Source organism: Nematolebias whitei, chromosome 7 (genome assembly GCF_014905685.2).
Source record: "Nematolebias whitei isolate Nwh7 chromosome 7, NemWhi1, whole genome shotgun sequence".
In the NCBI taxonomy this organism is placed as follows: Eukaryota; Metazoa; Chordata; class Actinopteri; order Cyprinodontiformes; family Rivulidae; genus Nematolebias; species Nematolebias whitei.
In genome coordinates this window covers 9,600,752-9,606,751 of record NC_056504.1, presented here as the reverse complement: position 1 = coordinate 9,606,751, position 6,000 = coordinate 9,600,752, and the positions used below count along the sequence as shown (strand labels likewise).

Below are 6,000 nucleotides of genomic sequence, written 5' to 3'. Positions count from 1 at the left end.
CAATCGCTGTGCGTAAGGGTCAAGGCCGTAAAACTCTACTGGATGCTTGTGATCTCCGGGCCCTTGAATGTCACTGCACCTCAAACAGGAATGCCACTGTCAAGGAAATAACAGAATGGGCTCAGGAATACTTCCAGAAAGCATTGTCAGTGAACACAATCGACCGTGCCATCCGCCGTTGCCAGCTGAAACTCTACAGTGCAAAGAGGAAGCCATTTCTAAGCAAGCTCAGACGTTTGCACTGGGCCAGGGGTCATTTAAAATGGAGTGTGGCAAAATGGAAGACTGTTCTGTTGTCAGATGAGTCACGATTTGAAGTTCTTTATGGAACACTGGGACGCCATGTCATCCGGACCAGAAAGGACAAGGATAGCCCAAGTAGTTATCAACGCTCCGTTCAGAAGCCTGCATCACTGATGGTATGGGGTTGCATGAGCGCTTGTGGCATGGGCAGCTTGCATGTCTGGAAAGGCTCCATTGATGCAGAGAACTATGTTCAGGTTCTAGAACAACATATGCTCCCATCTAGACGTCATCTCTTTCAGGGAAGACCCTGCATTTTTCAACACGATAATCCCAGACCACATTCTGCAGCAATCACAACATCATGGCTACGTAGGAGAAGGATCCGGGTACTGAAATGGCCAGCCTGCAGTCCAGATCTTTCATCTATAGAGAACATTTGGCGCATTATAAAGAGGAAGGTGCGACAAAGAAGGCCCAAGACAATTGAACAGTTAGAGGCCTGTATTAGACATGAATGGGAGAGCATTCCTATTTCTAAACTTGAGAAATTGGTCTCCTCTGTTCCCAGATGTCTGTTGAGTGTTGTAAGAAGAAGGGGGGATGCCACACAGTGGTAAAAATTGACTTGTCCCAACTTTTTTGGGATTTGTTGGCGCCATGAAATTTGGAAACAACAGATTTTTCCCTTAAAATGATACATTCTCTCAGTTTAAACTTTTGGTCTGTGATTTGTGTTCTATTCTGAATAAAATATTAGATGTTGGCACCTCCACATCATTGCATTCAGTTTTTATTCACAATTTGTTTAGTGTCCCAACTTTTTTGGAATCCGGTTTGTAGCTCCATCTTATATTACAGATCTTATTGTTCCATATTTTCCTAACAGAGCACTTCGCTCTCAGACTGCAGGTTTACTTGTGGTTCCTAGAATTTACAAAAACAGAATGGGAGGCAGATCTTTCAGTTATCAGGCTCCTCTCTTGTGGAACCAACTTCCAATCTCTGTCTGTGAGCCTGACACATTATCCAGTTTTAAAACTAGGCTTAAGACTTTCCTTTTTGCTAAATCCTATAGTTGGGGTCAGCTTGGGCTTCCTGAGCTGTCCCTTAGTTATGCTGCTCTAGGCTTAGACTGCTGGAGGACAAACTGACCACACTTTTCACTCTGCTACTGTCTTTACTTACTCTGCTCAACATTTGTAATTATTTTTTCTATCCTTAACTTGTGTTGTTGTTGTTTTTTTGTCTTTCAGATACACCTGGACCTGTATATCTGGACCTACCATTCTGTGCTCGTCTGTCTCTCCTTCTTGTCCTCTCAAACCAGCCGGTCAAAGCAGATGGCTGCTTGTCCTGAGCCTGGTTCTGCTGGAGGTTTCTTCCTTTTAAAAAGGGAGTTTTTTTCTTTCCACTGTTGCCACTGTGCTTGCTCAGGATGGGAGACTGCAACGAAGCCAAGATTCAACTTGTCTGCTGGATTCCTTAGATAGAAAACTTTACTAATTGGCTTGTATGTTTGTGAATGTTTATGTAAAGTGCCCTGAGACAACTTTGTTGTGATTTGGGGCTATATATATATATATATTACATTTTTTTCTCTATAATGGGTTTCTTTATTTTTATTAATTGAAATGCATCAGGGGTAATGATTGGATTTAAACAATATCTACATTTGTTCCAACTATTCACTTTTAAAGTTTGAGGCCAACACTTTACATTTTTAGTCTTGTTTGTCACCTTTAAATAATGATCAGGACCACTGCAGTTCTGTAACCTGACAAGAGACGAGCTGGCCTGCATGAAAACATGCTGTTTCTGTCTGGCACTCTGTAATGATAATGGGACTACACAGAGCCAGCCCACAAGACCTGTGTGCATGGACAATAATTCTCCCAGCTGCAGCTCTCTAACACATGCCAGCAGTATGGAAATTTAGCTTTGTGCAGCCTTGTGCCAGTGAAATGTTGGCTGGAAGGTGAAACCTGAAGGAATCAGAGCTGGACGTCCTTTACCAGACGCTCAACTCTTTGCAGCTTCTTTCATGTGAATTTAGCAGACAGTAGCATATTGTTACAAGCATGTGTTTAGGGATGATAATCTAGAGAAACATGTTCAGACAAGTTCATTATAACTTAAAGCACTCACCGCATTGACATCAATCAATCTGTGTGGCTGTTACACTCTTAAGTCCCTTTGTATGGCTAGATAAGTTACCAAAGATGAACTCTTAGAAACATTTCTCTTCCTCATATCAGATGCACTCAAAAACCATTTGTTGACTGTCGTGCCTTAGTTCACTGGCATAAGTAGCAGCTGGCCTGACTGGACAGGCTGCTGGACCAGTTCCAATAACAGGAACCTTTAAAGGAGATGACAGTGGGGTGGGGAGGAATCTAAATATGGTAGTCTTAACAATTATTGTTTTCCAAAATGATGTACTCTTTGAATTATTTACATCTATGCCCTTCCACCCTTAGTGAACGATTACATGGTTTTTATAACAATTAGTGCATAAATTAGTTGCATAAATATTAGAATATTTCAAGATTTCAAGAGCTCTCTGCTCGGCTTGTGTTAAATGTTCACTTTTGTGACTTTGCTTTCCACAGGCATCCTGCGATGTCTGGGCTGTTAATACGAGTCCTATCCTTTTCAACAGATGTTAATTAACATAAACTTTAGGTGACTCCTACTCGGAAAAACAGTATTAGGCTTTTAGAGGCTTAGGCCTGTTTGTTGTTGGTGTCAAGCTAACACCGTGCACTATTGTGAATTCTGTTCACGATAGGTATTTTACTGTTTATTATTTTTTTAATTTATATTTTTTCCCAAAACTTGTAGCGCTTGGGTTCTTTTGTGGCCACATTGCACATTCAGTATTTGACGAGAGCACATCCTAAGTACTGATGTGCTGAAAGAAAGAAAAAAGACATTTTTGATTTTACTTATACAATATTAACACAATAAGACACATTAAACTGGTTCAACTGTTCCTGGTTCATTTCAACAGAGCTGCAACTCTGAAGGTGTTCATGCTCACATGTCGAATGGATTTTAAACTCTGATAAAGTTGATGAGACGCAAATCTTAATCAACAAAGTCTAAATTTAACACAGCTGAAACCTTTCACCTAAAGTTAGATTGAGACGTGGGCCCTCCTAATCACTGATTGGTTATGGCTCACAACATGTAGAGTGAAATTAAAATGAAACATTCACTGTGCGTCTCCTTAACAGAAATGATAGGAATCTAAATTCATATAAATGACAGGATGTGGTCTGTATTAGACATGGAGATTAAACTGGTGCCTCCCCAAGGAAGGAGCTGAAGTGTTTGAGGGGAGGAAAAGACATGCAAAAGGTCCATGTGAGATGAATTTGAATTCAAATTGAATTTAACATTCAAGCCATAACTTTGCCGAAACCACTGAAACATGTTTAACTATCTGTCAGATTTTTTTTAGCCCTATCGTTTAAATTAGGAATAAACTTTTTAAAAAAAATACAGAACTGTGGCACTTTAAATGAATAACATTTACCCAAAATTCAGCTTTTGTTTACATTTTACATAACATGCCCTTTCTGGAACTGGGGTTGCATTTTATGGTCTTTTCCTCCATTCTATGTGTTTTAATAGCTCCAATTAGCAAAAAAAATAAAAATTTTAAGTAGTAGATGACAATAAGTTAAACTTGTTTCTGTTTATTAAAAAAAACTGAAATCATTTGAAACATTAAATCCTTTTGGACTTGAGACACTATCTAAATGAAGCAAAACAAACGAGACAACAGAAAACTTAAACTCCTGAAATATAAAACCGAATGAAAGTGCAGCAGTCTGGGTAAGATTAATTTTAATTCTAATTTGTGTATTTATGTTTGCGGTGTGATACTTCGATTCGCTCCTGCTATTGTGCGTGCTGTTTTCCTGTCCTGACTGAGGAACCACGGTCATCATTAGTTCCACCCGTCACTCTCCTGCTGTGACACGTTTGCTGTGCTGCAGCTTTACTAATGTGGCTGAGGGTCAACATTTATGAGCTCTGGACATGATCATGGCCACTAACTGGTGCAAGTAATACAATTCTCCACACTTTCCCTGCTATCTGCTGAAAAAATTGCTGCAGCTTGAGTTTAAATTATTTTGTAAATGTAAGAGATAGCTGCACTCTGAGATCTCACCATGTGATTTAGTTGGGGTTTTTTTTATTTAAAAAATTAAATTCTCCATACACCTTTCAAGCTTATTAAGGTTCTTCACAGGGTGATAATGTGTTTTTCAGTCATCTACGCTCATATCTTCTTTTATGTCTGAACTCTGTGTGCTGTACGTTTTGTCTGCAGTCTCCCACCAGTGTGCATACTGGGATCAGTGTGGGGTCGTTTAAGGACACTTTTGTGATATGTTTGTTACAGCAGCTAGTTTTCAGACCTATAAGACAGAAACGTCCTTGTTTGTAGGTGAACAGGAATTGAATGTTAAAACATAGATTTACAGATTTATGTTTTTTTCTGCTTGGATGATAGCTTCCTTAACTCTTTTGTATGTTCATCCCTGTTTTTAGACACATTTTTTGGGGTTGGGGTAAGAAAGAAATAAAAATGGAAAGTCCTTGTGGATGGAATTGAAATAGTCTAATAAATAAATAAGGTTGGGTATTACTCTGGGTCTGTTTTTGGCTCTGAAGTCATGTATGGATCACTTTTTGAAAGTGAAAGATACAAATACAAATGTATCCCACCACCACCCCCCACCACCACCACCACCAGCTACACACACACAAAGAAATTGTCCCATTGATGTTTTTATTTTTCATGTTATTTTGAGAGATTTTGCCAAGAAAGTTGAAGGGAAAAGTAAATACCTTGATGTAAAGGTTCTGTTGGCTCACACTTTTGTCTCTTGTGCAGAGTCTGGACTGGCGCATGAATCTCAGCTTAGCAATAATAGCACCTTGCTGTTTGTCCAGGGCACTGGTACAATCTTTAGTATTTTTTTATTTAACCTTTATTTATACACGTAGGCTCTTTGAGTCACGTGGACTCATTTTCAAGAGAGACCTGTTTGGGAGCAGATGGTGGGGGTTAAGGGCCTTACTCAAGGGCCCAGAGTGGGGGAAATGAGGGTGGAGGCAGGTGTGAGTGTTTCACCTTTTCCTCACATTTTGATGTTGTCAGTGCAGGTAGCTGAACCAGCAGCCTTTTGATCAAAAACCCCACCTTATCTAACCTCTGCACCAGCACTCCCCGTAGCAACTTTAGAGTTGCCATTTTTTCTAAAGAAAAATAGGATCTCTCTCTTATGAGCGGCTTCGGATGTTATCAGTCCATTAAATGGCCGTTTTTAGTTGTTATCATCCCTATATGTAGCGGTCAAACTGTCCCACCTACCTCCTAGTAGGTTTAAAGGTACGTTATTATCGTTATTATTGCTGATAATAGGCAGCGTCACACGGGGGTAAACCTGGAAGTGTGTTTTTAGTTTTTTCAGCTTATGTAACCCTTTTCCTAAACGTAAGCTTACACCTGACCCTGAGGACCAACCCTAAACTTAACCCCCTTACCCTTGTGCCTAAACCTAACCAAGACCCTAAACCTAACCGCCAGACCCTTTACTCTGAACATAACCACGTGAACCTATTATGAGCTCTAACAAAGCTAAAAACAAAGCCTATTATCATCGCTAACAGCGTACCTTTAAACCCACTGGGAGGTACAGGAGGGGCAGTCTGACCACTACATATGGAGATGATAAC

General features: G+C 39.9%; 1 protein-coding gene across 1 annotated transcript in view; it reads right to left on the bottom strand.

Moving 5' to 3' along the window:
- The window catches only part of slc2a9l2 (solute carrier family 2 member 9, like 2), a 221,143-nt gene that overhangs the window by 135,876 nt on the left and 79,267 nt on the right, over positions 1-6,000 (bottom strand). The gene's annotated exons all lie outside the window — the stretch shown is intronic.